Here is a 19,186-nt window from a genome sequence, read left to right on the forward strand (position 1 = left end):
GAATGAGTCTTGAGGGGCTGAGATGTGGGGAGGGCAGCTTTCAGTCGGATATGCAAGACCAAGAATCCCAAAAAGAAGGAAGAGAAGCAAGAGGCAAAATAAGAATGCAGGCAAACTGAACCTGCACTAATCACTCCCAGCCTTTTTGGAACCAAAGAGCCCTTCGTGAAAAGTACATCAGTAACAGCGCACGCTTTCATCCGGGGCTGGCTTTTGCGGGGCAAAGCCAATCCGCCTAAATTCCCTCCCACTGGTCACCACCCCGCATAACACACACACTACCTGCCTCCTCTTAATCATCCACCAGGGGCCAAGCTGGACAGAGAAATATCAGCTTGCAGGGTGGGTACCCACCCTCGGCACCCACATTTTGAACCATGGGACCTCCTGGCAAGTGACAAAGATGGATGATGTTGTTAATAATAAAATAAAAATTGGTGGCAGGTAGTGTACTAGGGGAGGCAAGGCTAGGAGGAGGTAGGCAGAAGTTCTGAGAGCCCGTGCCTGTGGCCCCTGCACTGCTGGGGGTACTGAGAGCTGGACCCCAAGTAGCAGCCAGAGAGACACGCTGCTGGGTCTACTGTAAGCTACACGTTGCCTTAGTAGCTATGGCTGAACTAAGAAGCAAGCAGAGTTAAGATTCCAGACTCGAGGTACAGATGAATCTGGGATAAAATACACATGCCTTGAAAGCAGGTCTCACTGCAGCAATTGCTAAGCAGCTTCCCACTTTGGCCACAGAGGCTGTTCCATTTAGAGCTGCAGAGAAGAACTCCTCCCAATAGAGAGGCAACTTACCACATACGGCTATTTACGGTCACGCTGGAATTAACTAAAGTTACATAAACAATCAACATAGTGAATAAACGGGGGTCGTAGATGCGTAGTGAATCAACACGCATCCTATCAGGGTCGTGGATAAAACATCCGGACAACACGCCCGCCGAAATCACTGGCGGTTATGTGACCCCAGGCAATCAGGGAATTCAACTCCCCTCCCACTGCCTGGAAAAAAAAAATCGTTAGAATTTAACCCTGGAATTGTGTGACATAACCCAGTATTCTTAATGGGGTAGCATCTTTAAGTTCTAGGAAGATCCAGAATGAATACAGGCATACTTCAGATAAATAACCCCATGATATTAATATCTGAATTAAAGAGATCATACATTTTGGGTATTTTATTTTATATTCTTTTAATGTTATATAATTTAGCCAGTTAGAGTAAGAGTTCATCTTTCTAAGCCTAATTTGAAATGTGTAACTGAATACCTAATTTAGACATGTATTTTAAATTGAAATTCTATTCAATTTATGTACAACATTATTAATAGAAAACGGCTCGGCGTATTTATAAGTTTAATTTTTCAGGCTTGTGGGTTATATAAGTAGTTAAGAAGGTTTGTCTGTCAACAATTAAAGAGTAGTTTTTAAAATCCTGTATATCGGCCTGGGCAACGTGGCAAAACCTACTCTCTACAAAAAATAAAAAATAATTAGCCAGGTGTGGTGGCACACACCTGTAGTCCCAGCTATTCAGGAGGCTGAGGTGGGAGGATTGCTTGAGCCCAGGAGGTGGAGGCTGCAGTGAGCCGTGATTGCGCCACTGCACTCCAACCCGGGTGCCAGAGCGAGACCTTGTCTCAAAAACGAAAAAAGAAAGAAAAAACTGTATATCAAATTTATAAATGCAGTTTAAATTTTTTGAAGATGTTTAATTAACCAACATTGTAATAGGGAGCACACAGTATGCAAAATCTCCTTATACCTGATTGACAGATTTTGTTAGATTTATATGAATAGGTCTGGGCACGGTGGCTCATGCCTATAATCCCAGCACTTTGGGAGGCCGAGGCAGGCAGATCACCTGAAGTCAGGAGTTCGAGACCAGTCTCACCAACATGGCAAAACCCCATCTCTACTAAAAATACAAAATTAGCCAGGCATGATGGTATGTGACTGTAATCCCAGCTACTTGGGAGGCTGAGGCAGGAGAATCGCTTGAACCTGGGAGGCGGAGGTTGCGGTGAGCTGAGACCGTGCCATTGCACTCTGGCCTGAGCAACAAGAGCAAAACTCCATCTCAAAAGCAAACAAACAAACAAGATTTATATGAATAGAACAATACTGTGTGAAAGCATAGGAATAAATAGAATGAATTTTTTTTGCTTTAATAAATATTAATTTCTAAAACCGAAATATAATTACATAAAAGTAAAAATTCAGTTCCTTGATCACACCAACTATCTTTCAAATGCTCAGTAGCTGCTTGTAGAGAGTGGCTCTTGTACTAGACAGTATAGACACAGAATATAGCCATCATCTCATGGAGAGTTTCTTCCAAATCAGGAGACAATTTTTTAGCAGATCTCTTAGGAAAAAGTACCCCAAGACCCCGCCAAAGAGACAATTTAACTCTTTCTATTATATTCAGAATTGTCCTAATGGATAATACAGGCTCCTGAAGAAAATGAGGCGACCTGGGCTGGGAGGGATGGAAAACAAGACAGAGAATGCCGACCATGAAATGCACCCTAGACCGAGGACGACCCAGAAAGCCTGCAGGAGGAAGCCGTAAATATCCACTAACTCCTCCTCACATTATTTTATGACAGAATTTTGCCAGATTCTTTCTTTTTTTTTTTTTTCTGAGATGTGACACCTCCACCTCCCAGGTTCAGATTCTCCTGCCTCAGCCTCCCAAGTAGCTGGGATTACAGGTGCCCGCCACCATGCCCAGCTAACTTTTTTGTATTTTCAGTAGAGACAGAGATTCGCCATGTTGGCCTGGCTGGTCTTGAACTCCTGACCTCAGGTGATCCGCCCGCCTTGGCCCCCCAAAGTGCTGGGATTACAGGTGTGAGCCACCATGCCTGGCCTTTTTTTTTTTTTTTTTTTAAAGACAGAGTCTCGCTCTGTCACCCAGAGCAGATTTTGGAGCATTCTGATCAGGATACTCAACCTACACCAGATTTCAAGTATCTTGAGGACAGAGGCCTTGTTTCTGTCATCTCTGCATCTTCCCAACAATGAACATGGTGAGTTTCCCCGGAATAATTAAAACTATGGAATGGATTCATGAATAAATGAATGAATGAATGATGTGCAAGAATGAACAAAGGAAAGGCCTTTTCCATAAGCAACAACCACACATGCCTAATTGGTCCAGGGTTCAGATTCATGGTCTCAACTCTGGGTTACTTTTTGTTAGTGTTTGTTTTGGTTTGTTTGGGGGTACAGAGGAGGCTTGGTGAGGAAGAGATAGAAACGCTACAGACCAGCCACTCCAACCAGCTGCTCCCACCTAGAGATGAGGTGTTGTCAGCAGACAAGTGAAAAGCAATTCTTTCCAAAAAGAAAGAAAGATCCTTTTCACCATATAACCCTTGTTAATATGGTGATCATCCCACTAACTCTGTGCTATAACCCCCGCTGAGTCATTTCTCCCAAGAATCTCAACAGCTACTAAGTGACAACAACATTCCCCATTCTGCTCAGGCTCTTTATGTATAAAATCTTGAATTCTTATGAAATTCTTATGAACTTATAATGTTGGCCACATTATCCTCATTTGTAAAATGAAGAAACAGAAGGTCAGCTGACTCGCCTTGCACAATGCCGGCTGGACAACAGCAGAGCTGACCCCAGGCTGTCTGACTCCAAAGCTGCTGTCTTTCCACAAGCCATGGCAACCATCTGAGTCGGGAAGAGACAGAGCCATAGGCCAAGGTTGAGAATTGAAGTCCAGCAGGGTCTGTTAGTGACTCAATGCATCTTTGCCCAATTAATATTAATATTTCTCGAGGTTGTGAGAAGAGAGAACAGAAGACCGAATGGCTTAGGGCCCCACACCCAATACCAAAGTCCTCCTATTCAGGGCTCCTCCAAAGGGATGTTGGAGTGTCCTGTGCATATTTACAGAAAGATATACATTTCCCTGAAATCTCAAAAGCAACTATAAGTTTCAGGATGGAAATGCGATGGCAGCTACAGGACAGACCATTCTAAGAGGAAAGCACCTTGCGCTTTCCAACAAGGCTCTCAAGGGGCTCAGAGTCCAGTGGAGCAGACAGGGATGTGCACAGCTCCCTCAACAGATTGCAGGGGGCAATAGGCACCACAGTAGTAGCACAGGCCAAGGGTTCAAAGGACAGGGAGATGACTTCTGGGAGAGACAATCTGAGAAAGCTCTCTGGAGGAGCTGGCATATAAGCCAGGCCTTGACAAGCACTCATAACTTCCCATTTCCAAATTGCCATTCAACTACCATCTACACACACAAACACACCCACACTGGCTTCCACCTGAGCAGAGATGAGTCACATTTGGATAGGAATGTTGAATTGCATGAACCTTGAGGTTTCTTTTAACCCTGGAATGTTATGGTTACAGGGATCTGAGAACTAACCATTCTTCCATCCGTCCATCCATCCACTCATCCATGCAACCATACATCCACACATCTAGCCATCTATCCATTCATCCATCTTCATCCACCATCCATCCATCCATCCATCCATCCATCCATCCATCCATCCATCCATCCACTTATTCATCCAACCATCCAACAATCCATCCATCCAATCATCCATGCAAGCATCCATCTATCCAACCATCTATCCATACATCCATATATCCATCCATCCATCCATCCATCCATCCAACAATCCATTCATTCAACAACCCATCCATCCAATCTATCATTTATTCATCCATCCCAATCCATCCATACCAATCATCCATCCACCCATCCATTCATCCATCCAAAAATCCATCCATCCAATCGTCCATGCAGGCATTCATCCATCCATCCATCCATCCATCCATCCATCCATCCATCCACCCATCCATTCATCCATCCAAAAATCCATCCATCCAATTATTCATGCAACCATACATTCAATCCAACCATACATCCAAGCAACCATCCATTCAATCCAACCATACATCCAACTATCCATCCATTCGTCCAACCACCCATCCATCCATCCCTCCCCTGCTCCATTCATATATCCATCCATGTATCCCTTCAACCATCCATCCATTCACCTATCTATGCATCCATCAAATAAAAGTATTTCACTCCTGGTACCCACCTAGCACCATATATTAAAAACATAAGGAAACTGAGATTGACTATCATCTTAAAAGCCAATTACATCACATCAGGCATATCAGGCCATGCAGAACTGTTACATCCAAGTGATACAAATTATAATTACTGCTATTAATAATAAAAATAGTTTGTAACCAAACACATAGTAGAATCAGATGAGATAATGTTTCTAAACTGCCTCTCATAGTGCCTGGCACACAGTAGATGATGAGGAGTTGATTTCCTGTGTCAACCATTGTGCTAAGTCCTGAGATAAAACTATGAACAAGGCAGGCTTGGTCCCTGCCCTCATGGAACTTCTATTTGATAAGTGCTATGGTTGCAGCAAAGAGCTCAGAACATATAACAGGGAAGGACGGTTTATTACCTGGAACAGCCAAAGAAAGTCTCACTACAGAAGGGATCAGGCAGCCAAGCACAGAAAGGTGTGCAAAAGCCCTGAGGTGGGAAAGCACTCGGCATGTCTCAGGAATTGACAGCTGGAATATTATGGGCAAAAGAGAGATAAAAAGGAGTAAAACTCCGTCTCTACTAAAAATACAAAAATTAGCCGGGTGTGGTGGCAGGCATCTGTAATCCCAGCTACTTGGGAGGCTGAGGCAGGAGAATTGCTTGAACCCATGAGGCGAAGGTTGCAGTGAGCCAAGATGGCACCACTGCACACCAGCCTGGGTGACAGAGCAAGACTCCATCTTAAGGGAAAAAAAAGGGGGGGAAATGAAGTCAAAGAAGCAGAGACAGGGGCTGGGTCAAGTAGAACCTGCTACAGTCACAGAAAGCAGGTGAATTTCATTCCTGTGCCATGGGGAGCTAAAGAAGTTTTTTAAACAGAGAGTGACATTATCTGATAAAACAGGAAAATCATGCCATTTGTCCTGCAAAGCAACCTAGTGAGAGATGGGTCTGGTCAATGTCACTGTGCCCATCTTACAAATATGTCTTCAGGACCTCAAACTCTGAACTCACCCAGGCTGGAGGTCTGCTCCCAGCTCCCGCCTCTAAATGGTAGCGCCCCTCCTGCAGATTACTCTCAGCACAATTCCCAGTCCCAGAGCAAAACAACACAAGCAAAAGGAAGAGAGAAAAAAAAGGACATGAGAATGAGGATGAGAAAAAAATCCCGCCTCCTTGCCAGGTCTCAGCACAATGTTCTCTGTGACATATACTCAAGTTGGCACGAACCTTTTCAGCTCTGCATCAGAGAGACAAAATCCTCCACCATGCCAGCTCTCACTAGAACTGAACACAGTCTTCTGAAAGGGAAATTTCTAAAGTTCTCTCACTTGTAGCAGCAAGGGGGAGAAGCATCTTGGAATCCTGATGACCAGCAAGCTCCATATATTAAGTTTCCACCAAAAGTTGATACTCAGAAGAGATGCCAAAAACACTGCGTTGAGACCAAAGAAACACACAATCTTCTAATTCTGGTGGATGTGCAAGTTGCTATACCGTTATGAAAAGCAATCTAGCAAGAGCATTACAAACTCAAAGTAGATGTCCTTTGACCTCTGTGGCTGTGGTACAATGAGTGGAAAGGAGCGATGTAGAGTCTATCTAAGTGCTGCACTGCCAAGACCTCCATAAAACCCGCTTTGGGGAAGGAGGCACTAGAATTCACCAGCCATCTCTGTTTCTTTCTTCTCTACCATCTGCTCCGTTCCTCTTTACTTTAAACCTCACCAGAAACAAATGGATTAGAAACAGCCATAGCACCTGCCGTGTAGGAAAACTGCGCAGAACTAACACCTTTCTGTCTTCCCCACCAACATGCAGCAGGTAATACCAGAGGATGCTCCTGCCCAGAGGAGGGAGCACAGATCCAAGCCGAATATCCTTGGATACGTTACTTCACCCACCCGGGCCTCAGTTTCTACTGCCCGGGGGACACTCACAACAGCCCTGTTGCATGTGGATGATGAAGCCCAGGCTCTGAGAGGCTAAGTGACCCGTCTGGGGTTCCACAGCTGAGAGTGACACAGCTGGACCTGAAATCCAGGTCTTTCCAACAGAGATCCTAGGAGTCACTACTGCCCCTATGTATTGAGTGCTTTCTACATAGAGGGCATGATGCCAAGCACTTTCCATGCAGATCTCATTTAATCCACACACTAACCCTATAAAGTAGGGTTCATGCTCACTTAGCACATTTTCAGATAAGGAAACTGACACAGAGAGGCTAGGCAGTTTACCCCAGATCACACAGCCAGGAAAGGTGGAGCCAGAAAATGAATCAGGTCTAGCTGAGAACCCAGGCTCCTAGCCACTGTACCACCCTGCTGGGGTTATCTCTGGGGAAAAGTGTGGGTCTGTTTGTAATATGTATATTTTATAATATGCATATAATTATATATTTATAGGTGTGTATAAACACATATGTTATACATATATGTGTATGCTTATATACCTATAATTATATATGTGTATTATATGTAATTATATCTATATAATATACACATATGTATTGAACACAGGGTGGGGAACACCATAGGGGGCAGGGGGTAAGGGGAGGAAGAGCATTAGGACAAACACCTAATGCATGCGGGGCTTAAAACCTAGATGACAGGTTGACAGGTGCAGCAGACCACCATGACACACATATACCTATGTAACAAACCTGGCCGGGCGCGGTAGCTCACGCCTGTAATCCCAGCACTTTGGGAGGCCGAGGCAGACGGATCACAAGGTCAGGAGATCGAGACCATCCTGGCTAACATGGTGAAACCCCATCTCTACTAAAAATACCAAAAAAATTAGCCGGGTGGGGTGGCAGGCACCTGTAGTCCCAGCTACTCGGGAGGCTGAGGCAGGAGAATGGCGTGAACCCGGGAGGTGGAGGTGGCAGTGAGCTGAGATCGCGCCACTGCACTCCAGCCTGGGTGACAGAGCGAGACTCCATCTCAAAAAAACAAAACAAAACAAAAAGCCTGCACATTCTGCACATGTACCTGGAACCTAAAATAAAAATATACATGTATATATATATTATATGTATGTATATATGTGTATCTATAATATTTGTATAGGTATAAATAATATGTATAGGTATATATAATAAATAAAAATATATTTATGTATATGTATAGGTATTATAAGCATATTATATGTTTATATACCTATAAATATATGTAATTATATAGGTATATACCTATAAATATATGTAGTATATATTTCATATACATAATTTATATAGATATACAGTATGCACCCCATAACGACGTTTCTATCAGTGACAAATCATATATATGATAGTGGTCCCCAAAAATTATAATACTGTACTTTTCCTGTGCCTTTGCTATGTTTAGATACACAGATACCATTGTGTTACCATTGCCTACAGTTTTCAGTACAGTAACACGTTGTGCAGGTCTGTGGCTGGGAGCAATAGGCTCTATCGTATAGTCTAGATGTGGAGTAGGCTATGCTATCTATGCTTGTGTAAGTGCACTCCCTGATGTTTACACAATGAAATCACCTAACAACACATTTCTCAGAACGTATCCCCGTCATTTAGTGACATATGACAATATACATATAATTATATATAACATAATCACATATGTAAATGTGCATAATATACACGTCTATCACATAACATCTATACATAACAATATACATACACACACATAGATGTTGATATGTAATTGTAACATCCTTCTTTTTGTTTCTTTTTTGCTATGTATATTTTATCTCATGTGCATGTATTACCTGGCTTATTAAAAAAAAAAGTCATCCCCTATGAAAGAGAGAGAATACCTTTTCTTCTTTTTTCATTGTTATTTTTTTGAGACACAGTCTTACTCTATCACCTAGGCTGGAATGCAGTGGTGTGATTATGGCTTGCTGCAGCCTAGACCTCCTGGGCTCAAGCGATTCTCCAAATTCAGCCTCCCCAGTAGTTGGAACTACAGGCGCTCATTGCACACCCGGCTAAATTTTTTATTTTTTACAGAGAGGGAGTCTTGCTATGTTGCCTAGGCTGGTCTCGAACTCCTGGGCTCAAGTGATCCTTCCACCTCAGTTTCCCAAAGTACTGACATTACAGACCTGAGTCATCATGCCGTGCCAGATGTTTTTTCTTTTCTTTTTTTTTTTTTGGTAGAGATGAGGTCTTTCTATGTTGCCCAGGCTGGTCTTAAACTCCTGGGCTCAAGCAACCCTCCTGCCTTGGCCTCCCAAGTGCCGGGATTACAGGCATGAGTCACCACACCTGGCCCCTTGACTTCTTTTCCATCAAGAGACTAAGAATCAGGCCAGGAGGGAGAGGTTCAGGTGAAGTTTACATGCAAACTCAACTAGGTCAAATCCAGCGTACCCAGGCCTGCTGGAACCACATGGAGCAGAACAGGCCCTTGACCAGTCCTGAGAATCCAGTGTTTCAACAGGATGTTCTGCTTTAGGGAACTAAAAACCCTCCTAAAAGTGGCTTCAACAAAGGAATCGCTTAGTTACACAGCAAGAATCCAGCAGCATGGCGGCTGCCAGGGTTGCTTCACTCAGTGACTCATCAGCGGTATCAAGGGACCATAGGTGGTTTCTCCCCTGGTGGGGTTGAGATGGCTGCGGCATTTCCATGTGGGCATCAGCAAAAGAGATGACCATTTTCACCAGTGTTTCCTTCCATGCATTAAAAAAAAAAAAAAATCTCTCCTCCACTGGCCACCCCTCATATCCCACTGGCCAGGAGTGGGTAGCCACATGGCTATGATCAACCATTGATTGCAAAGGGAACGTCATTGGCCTAGACCAGTCATGAGCGACCTTGTCTCAAGAGCAGGCTGCTCAGATGAGCAAGAACAAAACTGGGTTCAGGAAGCAAGGATGACTTTGGATAGGAAAACAGTGTCTTCCAGTGCTTCTTCCACTGTCTTCCAGTGTCTTCTCAGTGCTTTCCTGAAGAAGGGCTTAATGCTTGGGAACAATATTTCCAAGTGTAGCCTTTTCTCCAGCCCGAAAACCCTACCGAGAACCATCAAACTGCCAGCATTTTTCAGTTTTCATTTAGATATTTGATCTTCAGTTTTTACCCAGGGCACTTTCAACCATTCTATCAGAGGCCAGATAAAACCCTGGACAATGCTTCTGGGGATATTCAAAGACACAAACACAAATGTGCATATTTATATTCAAATATACAAGTAAGTGTTCCACCATATCAAAAGTATGCACTCCAAAAGGACAAATACTCTATGACTCCACCTACATGAGGTGCCTAGAATTGCCAAATTCACAACAGAAAGTAGACAAGAGATTAGGAGTGGGAGTGATGGGAAGTATTATGAATGTGTCTCCCCAAAAGCCATATATTGAATCACTAACTCCCAGTGTGATGGTATTTGGAGACGGGGGCCTTGGGGATGATTAGCTTTAGATGAAGACCTGAGGGTGAAGCCTCCATGATGGGATCAGTGTCCTTCTAGGAAGGGGAAGAAACCAGAACTTTCTCTCCACCATGTGAGGACACAGAAAGAAGGTGGCCATCTGCAAGCCAAGAATAGAGCCCTCACCAGAACCAGGAACCTGACCATATTGGCAACCTGGTCTTGGACTTCCCAGCCTCCAGAACAGTAAGAAGTAAATTTCTATTTTTTCTATATATGGGAAAATAAATTTATATTTTATTTCTATTGCTTAAGCCATCCAGTCTATGGTGTTTTGTTATGGCAGTCCAATTTGACTAAGTCAGGGAATTAGTGAATATCATTTTGGGGTGATGAAAAAGTTAGAGATGGATAGCGGTGATGGTTGCACAACAATGTGAATGCACTTAATGCCACTGAACTGTACACTCAAATATTATTAAAATGGTGAATTTTATGTTACATATAATTTACCACAATATTTAAAAATGAATGTTCCCACAGGTCTTATAGTGTCTGTCTTACAGGTATGGAAACCAAAGTGCAATCAGGCACTTGAATGATGTGCCCAGGATCTTCCATGCAAGTTATGGGTGGAGGTAGAATTGAAACCCAGGTCATCTAACTCCAAGGATGCTGTGCCCCTTCCGCAGCTCAGATGCTTCTCCCAACTCAGGCCACATGTAGAAGGAAAATCCAAGCATGAGAGACAGTTCACCAGCAACGGAAAACAGATCTCTTGTGGTTATTATTAGCAGGGTGAACAGCCAGGTGTGAAGCGGACCAGCTGTGAAACTCTCACGGGAGGGGAAGCCAAGGTGAAGTGGAGGGAACTCATGCCCCCACATCACAGCAGCAAGCTCTGCAGTTACAGAGACCTCAAACTTTCCACCAATAATCCTCACTTGCAGCCTCTTAGCTCTTGGGGGAAAATTAACACAGGTCGCAGGGCTGAGATTTTCCATGTTTAGTTTCAACCCAAAGGAAAATTTTGTTAGAAAGTTGAAAGCGTGTGACTATTTTTAAATAATGAGACATGGGGCCATAGTGTCAGCACACTCGAAAAGGTAAAAAACATTTGTATCTTGCTTTCTTCCACCCTCCCCTTCAATTCAGATGGATAGACTGCAGAAGAAAATAAGGGAAGTTAACACTTAATTCAGAGCTTGCCAAATATAAGGAACTTGCTTTAGACTTGCTTTAGACCAGCAATTCTCAATTAGAAGTGATTTTGTCCTCCAGGGGACTTTTGCAATGTCTAGAAACATTTTGGTTTTTACAACCTGGGAGATGGGGAACTGTTACTAAAATCTAGTGGGGAGAGACCAGAGTTGCTCTTCAACATCTTTCAATAGACAGGACAGATCCCACGACAGGGAGGTATTCACCCCCGAATATCAGTAGTACCGAGGTTGAAACACCCTCTCCTACTCTAAGAGTCCTCAAACTTGAGCATGCATTAGAAAGCCCTGGAGGGCTTGTGAAAACACAGATTGCTAGATTCCCTCCAACCCCTACTCCCTGCCAGATTTGCTGACTCAGCAGGTCTGGGGAACCATCCAATTTTGCGTTTCTAACAAGCTGCCAGGTGACGCTGATGCTGCTGGTCCAGGGACCGCCTTTTGAACAGCACTGTATTGGATCATCCTCAAAAAGGTCTTGGGACAATGGTACTGTTCTTCTTATCTTATGTCTTTGAGATCTAAGGCTCTGAAGGAGGAGAAGTGTCACCTAAAGTTACCCAAGTCACACTGGGTCCCAGAAGCTAGTAAGTAGTTTGATCTTTATACCAAGATCAGTCTAATCTCCAGCCTCTAGGGGTGTCCTCAGGCTTTAATGCTCAGCCACACATCCAGGGAGCACCAGCGAGTACCTTTGGTGTGAATCTTCTCTGACATTTACCATCCTCAACAAATGATGAGCTCCAAACTAAAGGAAACAACCTGAGAATTCTACAGTAGCCCTCTCCCGGAAACACTGCTTAGAAGTCTAGTCTTTTTAAATAAGCTCACTATTTAAAGATCCTCTCTGCATTAAAGCCTTTTGCAGGTTCTAAGAACTTTTCATGGAAGAACCATATTTATCCAGGCTTCCATGCCCAATTTACTTAATGGGAAGACCTATGCATTTGGCAGATCCATTTGATTGCATTTGATCCCTTTATTGCATTGTTTATGTACCCATAAGCTAGAATTTTTTTCTTCCCACTTAGATGCACCATGGGACATCTCTCTCCCATATCTTGCATCACACTTGGATGGTGTAATGGAAATAACATTAGACTGGGAGTCAGGAGACTTGGGTTCCAGCAGAAGGGAAAAAGAAGTCTCTGAGTGGAATATTGCAACATCCCATATTCTCCCGAGAAGGGCTGCTGGATTCCCTTGCTGATGAGGAATTACCATGGGGTCACCTTGCTACATGGCTCATCACTGCCATCCCTCCCTTCAGAAAAATTAAATCATTCAAAGGTCACATAAGATGTCAATGGCAGAATGAAGGCAGCAGGGGACAAAAAAAAAAAAAATAAGTGAAATTCCCAAATTTTTAGTCCTCTAGTTCAAATTACTAGACAATAATCCCTTTATTAGAAATGTCTTCTTATGGCTGGGTGCGGTGGCTCACGCCTGTAATCCCAACACTTTAGGAGGCCAAGCTGGGCGAATCATCTGAGGTCAGGAGTTCAACACCAGCCTGGCCAATATGGTGAAACCTGTCTCTACTAAAAATACAAAAAATTAACTGGGCGTGGTGGCTTGTGCCTGCAATCACAGCGACTTGGGAGGCTGAGGCAGGAGAATTGCTTGAACATGGGAGGTGGAGGTTACAGTGACCCGAGATTGTGTCACTGCACTCCAGCCTGGACGACAAGAGCGAGACTTCATCTCAAAAAAAAAAAAAAAAAAGAAAAGAAAAGAAATTATTTATTAGACAGGTGTGGCAGCTCATGCCTGTAAATCCCAGGACTTTGGGAGGCAAAGGTGGGAGGATTGTTTGAGCCCAGGAATTCAAGACCAGCCTGGGCAACAGAGACTCCATCTCTATAATAAATATCAAATTTTTAAAAAACAAAATGTTTTATTATACCAAATATGACTTTTTTTAAAAAATAAATTGCTTGGAAGGAAGTATGGGATGAAAACCAAACAAACAAACCAAAAAAAAAAAACAATTAGGCTGGGTGTGGTGGCTCATGCCTGCAATCCCAGCACTTTGGGAGGCTGAGGAGAGAGGATCAATTGAGCCCAGGAGTTCAAGACCAGTCTGGGCAACATAGGGAGACCCTGTCTCTACAAAAACAAAACAAAATATTAGCTAGGCATGGTGGTACACACCTGTGGTCCTAGCTACTTGGGAGGCTGTTGTGGGAGGATCACTTGAGCCCAGGAGGTTGAGGCTGCAGTGAGCCATGATCGTGCTACTGCATTCCAGTATGGGTAACAGAGTGAGACCCTGTCTCAAAAAAAACCACACATGACCCAGTGCGGTGGCTCACGACTGTAATCCTAGCACTCTGGGAGGCCAAGGCAAGTGGATCACCTGAAGGTAGGAGTTCAAAACCAGCCTGGCTAACATGATGAAACCCCGTCTCTACTAAAAATACAAAAAGAAATTAGCTGGGCGTGGTGGCGGGCACCTGTAATCCCAGCTACTCAGGAGGCTGAGGTTGAAGTCTGGAGGCAGAGGTTGCCGTGAGCTGAGATCGCACCACTGCACTCCAATCTGGGCAACAAGAGCAAGACTCTGCCTCAAAAACAAACAAACAGAAAAACAATACACACCAAAAACCAGTTGGAATATCTTTGTCTTTCTCATTTGTCTGTATGCCTCTCAAACAAAGAGCTCTCACAACACATTATCTCCATTTCTTTTAGAACTCTTCTCTATTTGTCTCCAGCCCTTCAAGATTCCATCTTCACAGACCAATTTCAGACTTTTCAAAGCATTTTTTTCCCATACTGGCTTCTGGGAAAAGGTAGAAATTCCTATATACCAAGAGTCAGCAAACTACTGCCCAGAGGCCCAATCTGGCCCTCAGCCTGTTTTTGTAAATAAAGTTTTATTGGAACACAACCACAACCATTAATGTATATATATCATCTGTGGCTGCTTTTGTGCTCCAACTGCAGAGCTGAGTAGTTGCCACAGAGACTGTATGACCCAAAAAGCTTAAAATATTTACTATATTTACTATATGGCTCTTTAAAGAAAAGTTTGCTGACATCTGTGCTATGTGAAAAAAAAAATCAATTTCATGAGAAGTTGCTTTTAAAGTGAATTTTTTAAACAGTATTGCATCTCTACTCCAAATGCAGGGCTGTGGCTCCCTTGTCCCATCTCCCATAATCAGCACAAGACAAGGCACCCAGCTGGACTCAATAATTATTTGCTGAGCCAAATGAATGAATTACCAATGAAACGAAGGGGGAAACTGGGATGAGACCCTATGTAATTTTTTTTTTTTTTTTTTGAGACGGGGTCTTACTCTGTCACCCAGGCTGGAGTGCAGTGGTGTGATCATGACTCACTGCAGCCTTAACCTCCCAGGCTCAAGTCATCTTCCCACTTCAGCCTCCCGAGGAGCTGGGACTACAGGTGCATACCACCATGTCTGGCTAAGTTTTGTATTTTTGGTAGAGAGAGGGTTTCACCATGTTGCCCAGGCTGGTCTCAAACTCCTGGGCTCAAGCAATCCTCCCACCCTGGCCTTGATGGTGCTGGGATTACAGGCATGAGCCACTGTGCTCAGCGAGACCATATATAGACTAAAAATGTCTTTTCAAAAAAAGTGACCAAGTCTCCAAAGAATCAATGAGGCTCAGTTTTCTCATCTATAGGTGAAAACCAACATTTTCCACCCTTTGTACTTTGCAGCGTAGGCTGTGGCCCATGAGCCCGAAAGTGTAATACACCCTAGTATGTGCAAAGCATGTAAGCTCTCTGCATGAAGATCCGGGTCGAAATCCAACTCACCACCCACTACCTGTGTGATTTGGGTCGAGTCCCACATCTCTCTGAACCTTGTATCCTCATCTATAAATTGAGAATTCTGTCACCCACTCCAGATGAACTGTTGTGAGACTCAGGTGGGATAAAACAAGACCAAGAGGGCACCTAGGAGTACCCAGAACATAGTAGGCGCTTGCTTTTCACAATATCTGGGAGAGAGGTAAAATCAAGGCCAAGAATAGGGTAAGGAGAGTGAGGCATTCGCTCTGGGTACAAAATTTAAGGAGGCTCCAAAAACTCCGTAACCAAGATAAGCATATTTTAATGCAGCATTTTAAAATGTCAAAATTCATAGCCAGGAAAATCCACAAAGAATAAAATTCAAAATTCTTAAATAAAGACAGGATCTAATAGTGCCAACATTAGGATGAGGATTGTACAGCTGCCAGGTCACAGGCTGTCTCTTTGTAAAATGTTGATATTTTGTTTATCATGAACTTTTGTAATAATTTTTATCTTTAAATAGTGCATTAAAATATTATATGGCTGGGCACAGTGGTTCATCCCTGTCATCCCAACACTTTGGGAGGCCATGGCGGGAGGATTACTTGCGGCCAGGAGTTCCTGGCCAGCCTGGGCAACAAAGAGAGACCTCATCACTAAAAAAAACAAATTAATAAAAAATTAGCTGGGTGATATGGTTTGGCTCTGTGTCCCCACACAAATCTCATGTCAAACTGTAATCCCCACATATTGGAGGAGGGGCCTGGTGGGAGGTGACTGAATCATGGGAGTAGACTAACCCCCAGGTGTTCTCACAAGACCTGGTTGTTTGAAAGTGCGTAGCACTTCCCCCTCCCCCTCCCATCTCCCCCTCCCCCTCTCCCTCTCCCCCTCCCCATCCCCATCTCCCTCTCCCGCTCTGGCCATGTGAAGACCATGCCTGCTTCCCCTTTGCCTTCCGCCATGATTGTAAGCTTCCTAAGGCCTCCTTGCCAATGCTTCCTATACAGCCTATGGAACTGTGAGTCAATTAAACCTCTTTTCTTCATAAATAACCCAGTCTCAGGTATGTCATTATAGCAGTGTGAGAATGGACTAATATCCCAGGCATAGTGGCACTATGCCTGAAATCCCAGCTACTCAGGAGACTGAGGCAGGAGGATCACTTGAGGCCAGGAGTTCAAGACCAGACTGGGTAATACAGTCAGACTCTGTCTCTACAAAAAAATTTTAAAATTAGCCAGGTGTGGTAGCACACACCTGTGCCTGTAGTTCCAGCTGCCCAGGAGGCTGAGCTGGGAGGATCGCTTGAGCCCAGGACTTTGAGGCTGCAGTGGCCCATGATCATACCACTGCACTCCAGGTTGGGTGACAGCAAGATCCTGTCTCTAAACATCTATATAAAATATATATTACTGACATTTTGATGCCTCCACACAAACATTGTGCCCAAGGGGAGTGCCTCACTGGCCTTACCCTACTCCAGGCTCTGGGTAGAGGCCTACCAAATATCTCACTTGCACAAGTAAGTTCCCCTAGCCCAGTGGTTCTCGAACTTGGCTGCACATGGACTTCAACCAGGGGAATTAAAAATATAATAACAATAAAACCAATTACTCAGAATGGAGAGATGTAGGGGCAATGTTGGAATTTGGCATTTTTTTTAAAGACCTCTAGACTTCCACACCTATTAGGATTTCACACCTCCTATTATGGCTATAATCAAAAACACAGACTGTAACAAGTATCCGTGAGGGTGTGGTGAATGCAGAGCCCTCCTGCATTGCTGGGGGAATATAATCTCGTGCAGCTGCTGTGGAAATGTTTGGCAGTTCCCCAAAATGTTAAACATAGAGTTATCATATGACCTAGAAATCCCACTCCTAGGTATATACCCAAGTAAACCAAAAACATCATATAAAAACTTATACATGAGGCTGGGCATGGTGGCTCACGCCTGTAATCCCAGCACTTTGGGTGACTGAGGTAGGTGGATCATCTGAGGTCAGGAGTTCGAGACCAGCCTGGCCAACATGGTGAAACCCCGCCTCTACTAAAACTACAAAAATTAGCCAGGTATGGTGGCGGATGCCTGTAATCCCAGCTACTCCAGAGGCGGAGGCAGGAGAATCACTTGAACCCGGGGAGGCGGAGGTTGCAATGAGCCAGGACCATGCCATTACACTCCAGCCTGGGCTAAGCGTGAAACTCCGTGGGAAAAAAAAAAACAAACTGGTACATAAATGTTCATAGTAGCACTATTTATAACAGCCAAAAAGCAGAAACAACCCAAATGTCCATCAACAAATGGATAAATAAAATGTGGCAGAGCCACACGATGAAATATTATTCAGCCATGAAAAAGGAATGAAGTACTGATACATGCTACAACATAGATGAACCTCAAAAACACTATGCTGAGTGAAAGAAGTCAGACACAAAAGGCCACATATAGTATGATTCCACTGAAATAAAATGTCTAGAAAAGATAAATATATGGAGACAAGAAGTAGATTAGTGGTTACCAAGGGCTGGTGGGAGGTAGACTAGGGAATGACTGCTAACATGAGGTTCCTTTCAGGACGATGAAAATGTTCTGGAATTAGTGGTGGTTTTGCACAACATTTTTTTAGGGGTGGGGGAGGCGGATAGAGTTTTGCTCTTGTTGCCCAGGCTGGAATGCAACGGCGCCATCTCGGCTCACTGCAACCTCCACCTCCTGGGTTCAAGTGATTCTCCTGCCTCAGCCTCCCAAGTAGCTGGGATTCCAGGCGTGCACCACCATGCCCAGCTAATTTTTGTATTTTTAGTAGAGATGGGGTTTCATCACATTGGCCAGGCTGGTCTTGAACTCTTGACCTTAGGTGATCCCTCTGCCTCAGCCTTCCAAAGTGCTGGGATTACAGGCATGAGCCACCACACCTGGCCTGCACAACCTTATAAATATATTCAAAAACCACTGAACACTTTAAGAGGATAAATTTAATGGTGAGCTATACCTCATTTTTAAAAAATTCTCCCCAGATGATTGTAATATGGAGTCGAGGAATGCAGGCTCCATCTTTATAAAATGGGTAGGCAGTCGTCACCCTCCTGTTAGGTGAGGGCTTCTCTGAGGTTAACGATCCAGTGTTCACACTGGAAAAGCCTGACAAGACAGGCGCTGTGCCAAGCAGGGCAGTGACACTTCATCCGCCTAACCAGGAGGTGTTAGAGTGAAGACGTTTCTTCCTCTCTGCCCTGTTCCTCTTCACCTAAGTCTCCAGGGACTGATGCTCAGCTTGAGGGAGTAGCGGAGTGGTCACAGGTTCGTCATCAGGAATTATTGTTTCATTAACAGCCAACTCCCAAGCTGTGACAGATGCCAGTTTCAGGCCACATTATGCATAGCAGAAATGATCTGGAGGGGGGAAACATACCAGGGCAGGGGTGCCAAGGAAATACTTGCCAACTAAGAATACCTTTGGCGGTCAGCACGCCGTGCTGAAAGGTGAGAAGGTTTCTTTCCCTGACCCAGCAAGTCTGAGATCTCGGCTTCTTTTAAGAAAAAAAGAAAGCACACCAGCCTACCCAGCACCCTCCATTATCAAGAGGCATGAAAGGTTGACTAGGAAACCACATCAGCTTTGCAGCATCCAAAAATATAATCAAAGCTTACTGGTGTCTCCTGTGATTCCCAGGCGAGGGGCCGCACTCTGTCTTCATGTTGTCCCCATTACCTGGCTGAACAGACACGTCTTTGAGGTAACAATGGCCTTCT

General features: G+C 44.1%; 1 protein-coding gene across 4 annotated transcripts in view; it reads right to left on the reverse strand.

The window, feature by feature from the left end:
• Nucleotides 1–19,186, reverse strand: part of KSR2 (kinase suppressor of ras 2) — a 497,446-nt gene that overhangs the window by 406,621 nt on the left and 71,639 nt on the right. The window lies entirely within an intron of this gene.

Source organism: Papio anubis, chromosome 9, assembly GCF_008728515.1.
Source record: "Papio anubis isolate 15944 chromosome 9, Panubis1.0, whole genome shotgun sequence".
NCBI classification, from domain to species: Eukaryota; Metazoa; Chordata; class Mammalia; order Primates; family Cercopithecidae; genus Papio; species Papio anubis.